Genomic DNA, 16,515 nt, shown 5'->3' on the forward strand with positions numbered 1-16,515 from the left:
TATACTCGTAACAACTAGTATGACACTATGACGACGGTATAAAGAATGAAAAAAAAACCACGGTTAGGTGGTATATATTATAATAATAATACAATTATGGATGGACGGACTGCCTGCCGACTGCCGACACAGAGGTAGCCACAGCCGTGAACTACCGCACTGTACACTGGTTGATAAAGAGATAGTAGTATACTCGTAACAACTAGTATGACACTATGACGGTATAAAGAATGAAAAAAAAACCACGGTTAGGTGGTATATATTATAATAATAATACAATTATGGATGGACGGACTGCCTGCCGACTGCCGACACAGAGGTAGCCACAGCCGTGAACTACCGCACTGTACACTGGTTGATAAAGAGATAGTAGTATACTCGTAACAACTAGTATGACACTATGACGACGGTATAAAGAAAGAAAAAAAAATACCACAGTTAGGTGGTATATATTATAATAATAATACAATTATGGATGGACGGACTGCCTGCCTACTGCCGACACAGAGGTAGCCACAGCCGTGAACTACCGCACTGTACACTTGTTGATAAAGAGATAGTAGTATACTCGTAACAACTAGTATGACACTATGACGACGGTATAAAGAATGAAAAAAAAACCACGGTTAGGTGGTATATATTATAATAATAATACAATTATGGATGGACGGACTGCCTGCCGACTGCCGACACAGAGGTAGCCACAGCCGTGAACTACCGCACTGTACACTGGTTGATAAAGAGATAGTAGTATACTCGTAACAACTAGTATGACACTATGACGGTATAAAGAATGGAAAAAAAACCACGGTTAGGTGGTATATATTATAATAATAATACAATTATGGATGGACGGACTGCCTGCCGACTGCCGACACAGAGGTAGCCACAGCCGTGAACTACCGCACTGTACACTGGTTGATAAAGAGATAGTAGTATACTCGTAACAACTAGTATGACACTATGACGACGGTATAAAGAAAGAAAAAAAAATACCACAGTTAGGTGGTATATATTATAATAATAATACAATTATGGATGGACGGACTGCCTGCCGACTGCCGACACAGAGGTAGCCACAGCCGTGAACTACCGCACTGTACACTGGTTGATAAAGAGATAGTAGTATACTCGTAACAACTAGTATGACACTATGACGACGGTATAAAGAATGAAAAAAAAACCACGGTTAGGTGGTATATATTATAATAATAATACAATTATGGATGGACGGACTGCCTGCCGACTGCCGACACAGAGGTAGCCACAGCCGTGAACTACCGCACTGTACACTGGTTGATAAAGAGATAGTAGTATACTCGTAACAACTAGTATGACACTATGACGACGGTATAAAGAATGAAAAAAAAACCACGGTTAGGTGGTATATATTATAATAATAATACAATTATGGATGGACGGACTGCCTGCCGACTGCCGACACAGAGGTAGCCACAGCCGTGAACTACCGCACTGTACACTGGTTGATAAAGAGATAGTAGTATACTCGTAACAACTAGTATGACACTATGACGACGGTATAAAGAAAGAAAAAAAAATACCACGGTTAGGTGGTATATATTGTAATACAATTATGGATGGACGGACTGCCTGCCGAGTTCCGACTGCCGACACAGAGGTAGCCACAGCCGTGAACTACCGCACTGTACTGTGTCTGCTGCTAATATAGACTGGTTGATAAAGAGATAGTATACAATACATACAACAATATACTACTATACTGGTGGTCAGGCACTGGTCACCACTAGTCACACTGGCAGTGGCACTCCTGCAGCAAAAGTGTGCACTGTTTAATTTTAAATTAATATAATATTATGTACTCCTGGGGGCTCCTGCTATAACAACCTGCAGTGCTCCCCAGTCTCCCCCACAATTATTATAAGCTTTGCCTTTTATACATTGATGTGCAGCACACTGGGCTGAGCTGAGTGCACACAGACTGAGTCACACTGTGTGACTGGCTGCTGCTGTGTATCGTTTTTTTTCAGGCAGAGAACGGATATAGCAGAGAACGGATATATTATATTAAAATAAATAAAAGTTAACTAACAACAACTGCACTGGTCACTGTGGTAAACTCTGTCTGACTCTGCACAATCTCTCTCTCTCTTCTAATCTAATTTCTAATGGAGAGGACGCCAGCCACGTCCTCTCCCTATCAATCTCAATGCACGTGTGAAAATGGCGGCGACGCGCGGCTCCTTATATAGAATCCGAGTCTCGCGAGAATCCGACAGCGTCATGATGACGTTCGGGCGCGCTCGGGTTAACCGAGCAAGGCGGGAGGATCCGAGTCTGCTCGGACCCGTAAAAAAAACATGAAGTTCGTGCGGGTTCGGTTTCAGAGAAACCGAACCCGCTCATCTCTAGTCTATACCCCATGGTACTAAATGGAACCCCAGTATCCTCTACGGACTACGGGAAAAGGACTTATCGGTAGGTAATTAAAATCCTATTTTTACCCATGTATTGTATTTTTGAACCTTATTTTACTGTATTTTTATATTGTATTGTTTGTGTACTATTGTAATTCTTCTATACAGTGCTACGAATACTTGCTGGCGTCTCATAAAGATAATAATTTATATAGCTTTCTCATCTCCCATAGACTTCAAGTCTGCGTTATTACACTTCTATCGCTTATAACTAGTGTTGGACTGGGACATGCAAAGAGTAGGAAACAAGTATTTATACTTAGGTGCTATGCAGGGCTGTGTTTCCTCAGCTGCAGTTAACAGATGGGGATAGTCAGTCTCCACAATACTAGATAACCACAAAGCACTTGCAGAAGTAAAAAAAACTTAAATGTGAATAAGAGATTAAATGGATTAATAACACGGCCAATCGCATTGATCGGGTGCGCATGTGCAGGACAGGACCTGCACGTGTGCATTGGCACCTATTTGGGCAAATTGTGGTGGTGATGCGACCTGAATAAGGCACTTTGTTCAGGCCCTCAGCACAGTGTTGCTGATGTGGCTTCCTGGGCAGGTTTAAATACCCTAAACAACATGGCTGCTAATTAGCACCTGTGAGCAAAGATCCATTCCATCTTTATAAATCAATAAAAAAACACATTTTACTTCTAACTAGGAGGCAGACTAACTAATATCTGTGGAATCATGTATAAAATCTGTTATTAACAGTGTAACCACCAGGAATAACCACTTGATTTGGATAAACCTCGTTCTCCCGGTCATGTGATGTAAACAAACTCATATGTTTGGGGAATAGTTCTAGTATCTAACTGGAGGCTTTCCTGTACTATTCCTGAGGGCAGATAGGATTGAGCAATATAAGTCACGTAACTACGAGTCTGCCTATTAGCGTTAAATAATCGTCATCTTAGTATCCTACATGACTGGCAGTTCATTGTATCATTCACTGCTCTTCAAATAAACATACGTGGCCAATCCCTCCTTTCAAATACCAGTTATGTGGGTACACCACATGGGTGGAAGTACCACTCATACTAGTCTCTGAAGCTTATAGGATAATAAACATGTCATTTATATCACTGGGGACTGGACCATGAGGACCCACACTGAATGGAGGCATTGCTGACAGGTGAGAAAACATGATTTTTGGGAGTAAGTGAGGATTGAAGAGCCAGCACTTAATGAGTTAACTTTTTAGGTTTTATGAGCTCATCCCCTCCAACCATTTCCTTAGTTTGAACTTAAAGAGCACTAAGAAAAGGTAGAAAAACTAAGGACAGCATTGTATCATTTTTATATGCACAACTAACAAGGGAAGGACAGAAGTGTGATCCAAATAAGCTCAGCGAAAGAGACTTAACTGATAAGTACCAAAACATCTTGTTTTCTATTTCCTTCATCTGGTGAACACTTCTTTACCATGGGGATGTACAAAAGCTGTCCCAAGGGGAGGGTGTGTACTGTTCAGTCTTATCTGAACAAAGGGGGTAATTCTGAGTTGATCGCAGCAGCAAGTTTTTAGCAATAGGGCAAAACCATGTGCACTGCAGGGGGGGGCAGATATAACATTTGCAGAGAGAGTTAGATTTGGTGGTTATTTTGTTTCTGTGCATGGTAAATACTGGTTGCTTTATTTTTACACTGCAATTTAGATTTCAGTTTGAATACACCCCACATGTTATATCTGTCCCCCCTGCAGTGCACATGGTTTTGCCCAACTGCTAACAAATTTGCTGCTGCGATCAACTCAGAATTAGGCCCTAAATACATCCATGAAAATAACATCTCTGGACACAAATTCATGAATGTATAAAAACCCAGTAAATGTATCAACAGAGGTCATTTAACTATTCTGCATAACTGTTCCGTGGAAACTCTATGCCATAGGGGGTCATTCCGAGTTGTTCGCTCGTTATTTTTTTCTCATAACAGAGCGATTAGTCGCTAATGCGCATGCGCAATGTCCGCAGTGCGACTGCGCCAAGTAAATTTTCTATGCAGTTAGGTATTTTACTCACGGCATTACAAGGTTTTTTCTTTGTTCTGGTGATCGTGTGATTGACAGGAAGTGGGTGTTTCTGGGCGGAAACAGGCCGTTTTATGGGAGTGTGTGAAAAAATGCTACCATTTCTGGGAAAAACGCGGGAGTGGCTGGAGAAACGGAGGAGTGTCTGGGCGAACGCTGGGTGTGTTTGTGACGTCAAACCAGGAACGACAAGCACTGAACTGATCGCAGATGCCGAGTAAGTCTGGAGCTACTCAGAAACTGCTAAGAAGTGTCTATTCGCAATTCTGCTAATCTTTCGTTAGCAATTTTGATAAGCTAAGATTCACTCCCAGTAGGCGGCGGCTTAGCGTGTGCAAAGCTGCTAAAAGCAGCTTGCGAGCGAACAACTCGGAATGACCCCCATAGTGCCCAAAAAGCCACAACTGTAAAGATGGAATGAGCTGAGATCCTAACTGGGATAGATTGTTCAGCACTGTCCAATGTCTACTGAACTGTGGACCATAGTTACATAGTTTCTGAGGTTGAAAAAAGACAATTTGTCCATCGAGTTCAACCTACTGTATTTGGGGGCTCCTACGCTGTACTATTTTTAGGACTATTTTTATCTATTTTTTTTTATTATAGTGCATGACCTACCCACTATAACCCTGTATATCCTTATCCATTAGGAATTTATCTACCACATTCTTAAAAGTATCGACCAAGTCGGCCATTACTACTCTGTCTGGCAGGGAATTCCAAACACGTAGTATTGTCCTTACTGTGAAAAAAACCTTTTCACCTCTGTGTGTGAAATCTCCTCTCTTCTAACCTAAACGGATGTCCACGTGTCCTCTGAGTTGATCTTGCCAAAAACAGATCCCCCGCAAGCTCTATGTATTGTCCCCTTATATATTTGTAAATGTTAATCATGTCCCCTCTTAATCTCCTCTTTTACAGTGTAAACATGCCTAGCTTCGCAAGCCTTTCCTCGTAATCCAGCATCTCCATTCCCCTAATCAGTTTGGTAGTCCTCCTCTCAGTATTCAAGATATGGCCTTACTAGTGATTTATATAATGGGAGTATAACACTCTCATTCCTTGAATCAGTTCCACGCTTTATGCATGCCAATGCCTTGTTTGCCTTCTTTGCTGCAATCTTACTTTGGGTACTGCTACTAAGTTTGTTATCTATGTGAACACCCAAGTCTTTTTCCAGCACAGAAACCCCTAATTAAGTATGTAGGTGGTGTTTGTGTTCTTGCTACCAAAGTGCATTACCTTACACTTGTCTGTATTGAACCTCATTCCCAATTTTGCTGCCCATGCTTCCAGTTTAAATAAGTTGTTCTGAAGAGATACAGCATCTCCCTTTGTATTTATAACCTTACAGTTTGGTATTGTCCGCAAAAATTGACACCATGCTCTCCAGACTTACTGCTAGATCATTTATGAAAATGTTGAATAATAGTGGTCCAAGTACAGACCCTTGTGGCACACCACTTAGCACTTCAGTCCAATTTGAAAAAGTTCCATTAACCACAACCTGCTGCATATTGTGCTCCCTAGCCCCAGTTCTTGTAACTTATGGATAAGTCTCATGTACGGTACTTTGTCAAAAGCTTTAGCAAAGTCTAAAAAGATTACATTCACCTCCTTATCCTGATCTAGGTTTGCGCTGTTTCATAAAAGCCTATTAAGTTTGTTTGACATGATATATCCTTCACAAATCCATGTTGGTTCCTATTAATAACCTTATTGGCTTCAAGGTACTTCTGTATACTATCCCTTAGAATACCTTCTAGTACTTCCCCACTACAGATGTAAGACTAACTGGTCTATAGTTACCCAGTTCAGATTTACTTCCCTTTTTGAATATATGGACTACTTCTGCTATACACCAGTCTTTGGGAACCATGCCTGATGTAAGTGAGTCTTTGAAGACCAAAAATAGTGGTCTTGCTAGTTCAGAGTGTAGCTCCCTAAGAGCCCTTGGGTGAATTCCGTCTGGACCAGGTGACTTATTAATCTTAATTTTTTTAAATCGGTCATAGACTACTTCCTCCCTTATATAAGCACTTAGTGGTGGGGCATTATCGTTGCTAAGATTTTGTGTTAATCCCTGCATCTGGTCCTCTCTTGTGAATACAAATGAGAAAAACTCATTTAATTTATCCGCTATGTCTTTTTCGTGTTTGATTAAGACTCCCAGCTTGTCCTTTAAAGGGCCTATACTCTCCTTCTTCAATATTTTGCTGTTGATGTATTTCAAACATTTTTGGGGGTTTGATATATTTTTTCTTTGCTATTAGCTTTTCCGTTTCTACTTTAGCCGCTCTTATTCCTTTTTCTCTGGCTGGGTCCACAGGATAACATTGGGATATTGTCGAGCGACAGCGAAAATGGCACCAACATGGTCATGAGCTTTCTGGCCTCCCAGGATGCATTGGTGCCTTCACCATATAGTCCCGCCCACTGACTCAGTCAAATCAGTTTTTTGCTTGGTGCGGCAGGAAGCCGCATGGTCGCAGGGCTGCTGAGAGTAGCAGCCTCAAGCTTTTATTATTTTATTTTTATAGACTTACTATATTGGTTGTTTTGAGTGACTTCTCTTAACAGCGTCTTAAACGCATATTAGAAAAAGTCGCTCCAACAACTCCCCACCGGGTCGCAACAACGCTTACCTTCGGGTATTAGTGCTGTCTTGATGGGCGTCTGTGTCGGATGTTCTAGCAGGTCCAGCAGACGTAACCAGGCTGTGGCCGGAGCATGGGGATACGGTGAGTCTATGGACTTCCTCTTACTAGAGGGGTCAGGACACAGCTACACTGATTTGGTGGAGACTACAAACAGTGTGTTGATGCACCGAACATCTCGAGTGTGACAGCGCTACGCTCCGGGGATCATAGGCACCAGGACTAGGTAGATCCTGGGAGTTTAAGTCAACAGGGGGATTTAGACGCTCTACTGGCCGCCCCTCCTCCGAGTTCATGGCCAGTTCCCATGTGTTTCTCGTTTCATGAACTGAATGACCTCACTTCCGGCTCAGACGCTACCACGAGGGTACTTGGTCGCAGCTTAGACGCTGCAGTTGTGTACACTAGAGATAAACCCGCCCAGACCGAGTCGCAGGCCTTAGCGTCTGCATACACGTGGAAGTTGCTCAGCGTCCGTGTCCGTTGGTGAGCGTCCGTGTCCGTTATCAGTTATCAAGAGCGGCAGTGTACACCAGTAGCGTCTGAATCCACACAGCGTCCTATGAGCGTATTTGCTTGGATGTGGAAGTGTGGTGAGTCTCCCTGTATCCGGCTCTCTGGAGGCAGGGTATACAGTACTAAAAATTCCTTCTACTTGTTAGTATGAATTGTTAATTTTTAGTACCTATTGCATATGAGATCTGTATATTACTGTGTTTTCTGCATGCTATGTTGAAAAAAGAACTGGTTAAAACAAAAGTACAATTTTCCTACTTATGTATAAGTTGTTATGGAGGTTGTATTCTCATATGGCAATGTCTAATGCTTTAACATGTGACTGACTGCTAGTATGTGTGCTGACTTTTCTGTGTAATGTCAGTCCTGTTCTGACCCTCAAATCAGGTGCACTGTGGTCAGATTGATCTCACCTCTATATAATGACATATAGGGTGATTTTCAGTCACAAATTGTGTAGTCAATAACAAATTATTACCATGTCTGTGAGCAGCAAAAGTGATGAGGAGAATTTATCAAGCACTCCTACAGCCCTAAAAGAAACAGAGAAGGATTGGACTTGAAGTGGCGCACTTAAACATTAAATTGATGCATAAAATATAACTTTTATTAGAGTATATTTGTTAAAAAGACCTGTAGCTGTGAAATATTAAAACCAAAAACATATAAATTGACAAAACAAAGTGTGATATGTGTGAATAAAAACACACACTGTGCTAACTGTGTAGTGCTACACATATATAATATATTATAGGTACTATGACCCTTGAATCAAATTATATGTGTTGTTAGGCTGAGTGCCCAATGGCGCTTTGAAGTCACTGATCAGTTGTACTAGATAGGCTTACTGAGGGTACTGTAAAGTGCAATATTCCAATAGAAAGCTCCCCCTCAGTTTGGGCGCTGTGACCCCTCACTTATGTGCAATCATATGCTTGTACAGCTATGAGTCAGTGTTTATCCTCACTAGTGATCTCAATGTAATTAGATGTTCTCAATCAGTTTACAGCAGGTAATATCTGAAGTCAGTATCACTTTAAGTGAATAATCTGTTTGGGCGCTATGACCCCTCACTTATATGCATTCATATGCTTATACAACTATGAATCCGTGTTTCTCCTCACTAGTGATCTCAGTGTAATTGGCTGTTCTTAATCAATTTACAGCAGATAATAACTGAAGACAGTGTCACTTTAAGTGAATGATAATTGATGTTCACTTATATGCTTATACAGCTATAGATCAGTGCTTCTCCTCACTAGTGATCTCAATATAATTAGCTGTTCTCAGTCGATTTACAGCAGGTAATTAATAAAGTCAATATCACTTTAAGTGAGTAATCACAATGTTCATTAGTGATATTGTTAATGAGAGACACTGTAATGTCCAAGAATGCATATAAACTGACAGTTTTCCACAATATTCACTACTATTATAGTGGAATATAGATCATAGCTGTGAGGCACAGGGTTTAGTGAGCTGTTTGAGTATTGCACTAATGCCGTACACTGGAACACTCCATCAGCTGTTAATAGCAGTATATCCTAACTGGCTATTTTGTACTTATCAGCTGTGTGATGGAAACCTATATATCAAATAAACAGCATTTTTCAATGTAATTAGCTGTTCTCAATCAATTTACAGCAGGTACTAACTGAAGTCAGTATCCCTTTAAGTGAATAATCTGTTTGGGCGCTATGACCCCTCACTTATATGCATTCATATACTTATACAGCTATGAATCCGTGTTTCTCCTCACTAGTGATCTCAGTGTAATTGGCTGTTCTTAATCAATTTAAAGCAGGTAATACCTGAAGTCAGTATTACTTTAAGTGAATGATAATTGATGTTCACTTATATGCTTGTAACCCTGATTTCCCTTTATATTACTTTACCCTTAATTTACTTATAGTTACTAGCCGTTAATAATATATTGGATGTATCCTCCCCTTAGTGGAGGATATAGTCCAGATCCGGTAACCCTAATTATTGGCTATAAATATAATATTATTACTTCTTGACAGTGCCTCCACCCAAACTTTTATATTAGACAGGGATACCGTCTAGACAAATAAGGGATAAGTTTAGGAAAACCCTTGATACATATATACGTTTCTTCACAGATTACCTGAACATTTACCTTACCTCTAAAATGTATCATACCAGTTTACACTGAAGGTAAATAATAATACATTCTCTGTAGACTTATATTAGTATTTTTACCATATTTGTTAGTAATACATACTGTATGCATATAATAATAACATTACTGGAATGCAATAAATTAATATTACAATATACAATATAAACAATATTACCCCTTACTCCCCCAAAAGTCCCCTTAGTCTCCTGGTCTTTATCAGATTGGTGCAGATAAGTACTAAGCTGTATGCTGTTGGGTATATATATGCATATATATATATAGTAAGTATTTCTTTGGATATTCAGCCCTATGTTATATCTCTGTAATATTCCCTGAATAAAGTCTCTTTGAAAAAACTCTTGATACAGGACACTATATTTGGCAGATTTCCTCCGGTTACTTCACTGAACTTTGTTTAAAAGTATAATTATATCCTCCAGTTTTTTTGCTACAATAGTAAAGTGGTATCTGTTATTTAAACTTTGTATCCTCTCTCTATGTGCCTTGTTCTCTGCTGGATTTGGACTAATCCCCGCTAGTTGTCACTGCTTCCCACAGTACTTATCTTTAGTAGAAGTTACTGTATCATATGAATATATTGTAACTGTAGTAGAATCCTAAACTACAGTTATTCTATCTCTGATATATTGCAATTGGTAATCCTTTGTTTTCTTTTTTTATCATTTATACAGGTTCCTCTAATGTATACCAGTCTCTAGCTTCTGGATCTTCCTTGGGTAAGTATGGATTAATTAAAGTTTGCCAAAGTTATCAATATAAGAAGAAATTATTTACTCTGCGCCAAAAAACACTTTGTGATACCAGTGTGCAGTCTGTCATGTATAATGATTGACTCAATACAACTTCAATTATAAATAACCACTTTTATATTTGGTCTGTTAAGATTAGCAACATAAAACACATACATACATAAACTTTGTAGCAATAAATTGCTCTCTAGACAAACAATATAAACAATATACTATGTATTCTAAAAATAACTTATTGGCTCTGCTTGGTAAGGATTGAATTATTAAGCACTGGCGTCCCAGTATCAAAATAAATTAAAATCCGTCTTGAGGAAGTCTCCGGTTGCCTAGGAGACGAAACGCGTTGACGCCCACTCCACATTGGTCTCTGTCTGGTCTTATCTGTCCGTGGAACGGACCTACTGCTTCACACAGCCACAGCTTCTCCCTGCACGCTGCACGCCGGGTGCTCCAGCTGATTACCAGCCGCAGATTACACCCTGAGAGGCAGCAGTCTGGTGCTCAAAGCCGGCGGGATCCTGCAGTATTCCACGTCAAAGTTTCACCATTGCCATCAAAACCGGCGAGTACCAGCCAATTACCGCACACGGCTGCCCGCAGCGGCTCCAATTTCACCTGCCATTCCACCTGTTCTCACCGGGTGTCTGCTAATGTCCTCCGCAGTGGGGTCTATTGCCTGTGGTGTGGAATCAATTACAGAAACCGCCTGACAAAGCCATCAATCAGGGGAGCTTTTGGCGAATGGAACGGTAACTCTATTCTACTAATCACCTACACATGTGCAATTTATTATAAAACGGACCCTGTATCTAAACAATTCAGGAACCAGCACATTGGTAATTATTCATTACAATTAATATACATTATCCATTAAGAGACTGCATTATCATATTTGCGGGACTTTTTTATTTATTTTGATACTGGGACGCCAGTGCTTAATAATTCAATCCTTACCAAACAGAACCAATAAGTTATTTTTAGAATACATAGTATATTGTTTATATTGTTTGTCTAGAGAGCAATTTATTGCTACAAAGTTTATGTATGTATGTGTTTTATGTTGCTAATCTTAACAGACCAAATATAAAAATGGTTATTTATAATTGAAGTTGTACTGAGTCAATCATTATACATGACAGACTGCACACTGGTATCAAAAGTGTTTTTTGGCGCAGAGTAAATCATTTCTTCTTTTATTCTATTTAATCATAAGTGACCTAGCAAGTTGCTCTTACTCAGCTGACTATTTACATTTTTTGTATTTATTTACTTAATATTATATATATTTTTTTGATCCTTTAAAATTAGCGCCGGATTAGCAGATCTGTGAGAATTGTCCAGATCTGCTGTCCACCAAAAAGTTATCAGTATACCAATGCATCCACTAAACCTTCAGTTAGTGTAAAAGTCTTCGACTAGCTAGATTAAAGTTCATGCTAGTTATACAGCATGGTTCTGTGACAGTGAATTAATATTATAAAGTCTAGTGGTGGTGGTATTTCAGTAGCTAAATTAGGTGGTGGGTGCAGTGTGCAGTGTGGGATTTAGTCACAGACCTTAGATGTCTTCAACCACTGCTCCTGCTAGTGGTCCTTTTCAATCCTGGATAGCTCCGCCCCTTTTCTCTCCGCTGTCTCTCAGTTATGATGGATCAGATGCATACTGATTGTCCTCAACATCCCATAGCTCTCCCCCGCTTTTCTTATTTAGCTAGGATGCGAAGGATGATTGTCTTTGACTCTCTGTTCTTTCAGCCCACTAATTAGTGTCAGCTCTCCCCCGCTCTCTACATCAGCTAGGAGGCTGTTAACACCCGGGTAGGCGTAGTCGGGTTAGTAGGCGTATCACTGGTAACTGTCTCTACCATTAGGGTATAGCGGCCCCTCCTCCCTTCTCTTTCTTCTAATAGCTCCGGTCGCTGGCCGCCCCTCCTTCAGCCGCACCTTCAGCCCTCCTCCTCTGGCCTCACCAATAACGCTCACCGGTGATGGTAGCTCCTCCTCCGCATGAAGCCTCTCCTTAGGCTCGCCGGGAACTGTAAGCGGCCAATAGAGAGTGTACGGGACCTGGCGCCTCCTTTTCCGCTAGCAGCGCCTCTGATCCCCTCTCGTCCAGATGCGCTTCTGGAGCTCTCCCCGGCGGACGCTCTCTGCAGCTCCCGGGGTCTTCAATCAGCTTCTCTCTTCCGGGCTTCTTTAGCAGGGTAAGTCTCTTCCCCTCCCTCGGGTGCCGCTATGTTTACAGCACAGCTCTTTAGATGCAGCGTCGAGGAGAGAGAGAAGTAGACCCCTCCGTGGCTCACTCTAGACTGTCAATCGCCTCTAACTCCCCCTTTTTATACACAGGGGATCAGTCCTCGAGCCCCCCAACTTTCCCGCTCTCTCCTCGCAGCTCCCCTCACTAAAGACAGTCTTGTGCACATAAGGCCGTGTGCAAAGGGCACCCATAGTCTCGAGCTCAATCTAATGCACATCTATTCATTACCTTTCTATGGGATAATAAACACCCTTTTTATTTACTATATGGATAATTGGATCACTACCTACCTCTAAAATATATTACATATATATTCTATTAAAACAATCCTATATATTATACTCATATAGTGCTTACATCAAATATATTAACCTTACTATACCATATAGTCATTTTCTATAGGTTACATTCTCCCCCTGGTGATCGGGTGAACACCAATAAACATCATCATCCCGATCACCACCAGGAACATATATTACAACATATTACATTTCACGGTAATTGAACATTTCTAATTTCATCTCTACTACTTCTCAATATAACCAAAGTATGGCCAACTATTTACGATATTCGCATGTATTATAAGGGGCTCCATCTTAGGACTCCCAAATCTGTCATATGTAAAAACCCTAGGGGGTCTGCGTATCCTTTGAGGTCTCCCCTCATTATCCTCTCTCACACCCACTAAAGACTCATTATCCCAAATTATAGGGAAAGGGTCAGAGGGATCTTCCTCTAATGGAACTAACTTATTACTTTCTCTAGAATCGGTTTCAAAATTCTCTTCTCCAACCCATTCTCTCGCTATGATGGAAACCCCTCCTGAAGAGCCTAACCGACTTCTCTGTAAAGAAGATTCAATATTGGTGGTATCATCACCATAGAAATATCCTCTATCTCTTATGGACAAATCTTCATAAACATTGTCCTCTTGAAAGTCAATGATATCTAGAGGAGGTGATACTCTATTTTCATTGGTTTTACGATGGATATCTTTTTTTAATGCCACTTCAGAAAAATTAATTTCTTGTCCAATGGGTAATAGATGATGTCTATGATAGGTAAGGATGTGTCCTTCTCCATCTTCAGAAATGAGTCGATATACTGGAATATCAGGTAGTTTATCAACAATTCTGTACGGATTCTCACACCACCTGTTTGCAAGTTTCTGTCTTCTTGGGAATCCCAGTCTTTTTATTAATACTCTATCTCCCGATGATAATAATATATGCTCTTTGACTTTTTTGTTGTATAGTTTTTTTGTTCTTTGACATTTTATGCGCCAGATCATAAGCTTCACGCAGTTCTTTCCTAAGTTTCTTGACATATTGTGTGTGTGTAGAAGGGTGAGGACTGCCCATTTCAATCCCAAGACAGACGTCAATGGGCAATCGTGCTTCCCTCCCAAACATAAAAGCATAAGGGGAGTACCCAGTGGCCTCATTGATGGTACAATTGTAAGCATGAACCAACTGACATACATGTTTTTTCCAATTCATCTTATCTTTCACTGAAAGAGTTCCAAGCATGTTGAGGAGAGTCCTATTAAATCTCTCTGGCTGTGGATCTCCCTGGGGGTGATATGGAGAAGTTCTAGATTTTTTTATACCACAGCATTGACATAACTCTCTAATTAATTTGCTTTCGAAATCCCTCCCCTGGTCAGAGTGAATACATGCAGGAAGGCCATAATGCACAAAAAAATTATCCCATAAGGTTTTAGCCACTGTCAATGCTTTTTGGTCAGGGGTTACATAAGCTTGGGAATACCTGGTAAAATGATCTGTAACAATTAATATGTAACTGTCTTTGCCATTGGGACCTTCTAATGAAAGGAAATCAATACAAACTAATTCCATGGGCCCTGAACTGTCTATGTTGACTAAGGGAGCCGCATTGGAAGGCAAAGATTTTCGAAGGATACAGTTTTTACAATTTTTACAATATTCTCCAATTTCCTGATTCATAAGTGGCCAATACACTCTTTCAGATATTAATTGTTGTTTTCTCATAGCCTAGGTGTCCGTGATGATCATGTAATGCCCTAAGAATCATAGAAACATACTTGACAGGTATAATCAACTGATATTTACTACGTCCAGAGAGTTTTTGTTTTCTCCTATAGAGAACTCCATGTTTTAACAGCATTTTCTTTCACTGTTGCAGCAACACTTTAGCTCTTCTAGGTAGTTCCCTAATGTTTTTAACTGGACAGTTATGAGTCAGATGATCCATAACTATTTTGATATCTGGATCTTCGGCTGGATCTCTAATTATTTGATCAGTAGACAATATTTCCAGGTCTCCAAGCTCAGATCGAGATACCCAACAGTACATTAAAGGTAGGGCAGCATCAGAAGCCCCTAAAGAACTTATCCTTTCGTGAGGTGAATTTAATAAACCAGTTATTTGATGACACAAACTCTGAAAGGCAGGAGCCGGAACTTCAATCCATTCATCATTTCCACTACTGATACAGGAATTGGGTAATCTGGATAAAGCATCCGCATCCGTGTTGAGTAATCCAGGCCTATACTTCAAGGAGAATTGGTAATTGGACAGAGCAGCTAACCATCGATGTCCAGTGGCATCTAGTTTGGCTGTCGAAATTACATAAGTAAGAGGGTTATTGTCTGTCTGAACTACAAAATTTACTCCATACAGGTAATCATGGAATTTCTCGACCACACTCCATTTTAAAGCTAAGAATTCTAATTTATGAACTGCATATCGTTTCTCACTGGAAGACAGTCCTCTACTAACATATGACACCGGTCGTAGTTGTTTATTTTGCCATTGATAAAGTACTCCTCCTAATCCATCCAAAGAAGCATCAATATGCAGCTCATACGGTAAACTAGGGTCAGCATAAGCTAAAACAGGGGTATGAGTTAGACAGTACTTTAATTTATTAAATGCTTCTTCACAAGCCGCCGTCCAACGATCACCAAACTCTTCATGGGGTTTGAAATACTTTTTACTCAGATAGGGACTTTTTAGTGCTGACTTTTGTTATGAGGGGGATACCCTTTTGTCAATTCAGTTAATGGACGAGCAATCTTTGAGTAGTTAGACACAAATCAGACATAGTAACCGCAAAACCCCAGAAAGGAACGTAACTCTTTTATTCGTTTGGTACGTGGCCATTGATGCACGGCGGCCACTTTCTCGGGATCTGTGGACACCCCCTCTCGACTAACCACATGTCCCAAATATTTAACTGTTGTTTGACAGATTTTACATTTGTCAATGGATAGCTTTAATCCTTTCTTTTGTAACCTGTCCAATACTTTAAGCAATCGGGTATTATGTTCTTCAAGGGTTCTTCCAAATACAATAATATCATCTAAATAAACTAATACTTCTCGGTAACACATATCCCCGATGGTCTGTTCCATAGCTCGTTGAAACATAGCAGGGGCACCTTTTACTCCCTGAGGCATTTTGAGAAATTCGAAAAAACCTATGGGGCAAATAAAAGCGGTCTTGGCTCTGTCCTCTGGTCTCATGGGAATTTGATAGTACCCACATCTCATATCTAGAACAGAAAACCATTGACTGCCTTGCAAACAATCCAAGGCCTCTTCTACTTTAGGGACAGTGTATTGATCAGTGGTGGTATGATTGTTAAGGGTTCTATAATCTATACATAATCTAATATTACCATTTTTCTTTCGAGCTACTACAA

Source organism: Pseudophryne corroboree, chromosome 5, assembly GCF_028390025.1.
Source record: "Pseudophryne corroboree isolate aPseCor3 chromosome 5, aPseCor3.hap2, whole genome shotgun sequence".
Classification (NCBI taxonomy): Eukaryota; Metazoa; Chordata; class Amphibia; order Anura; family Myobatrachidae; genus Pseudophryne; species Pseudophryne corroboree.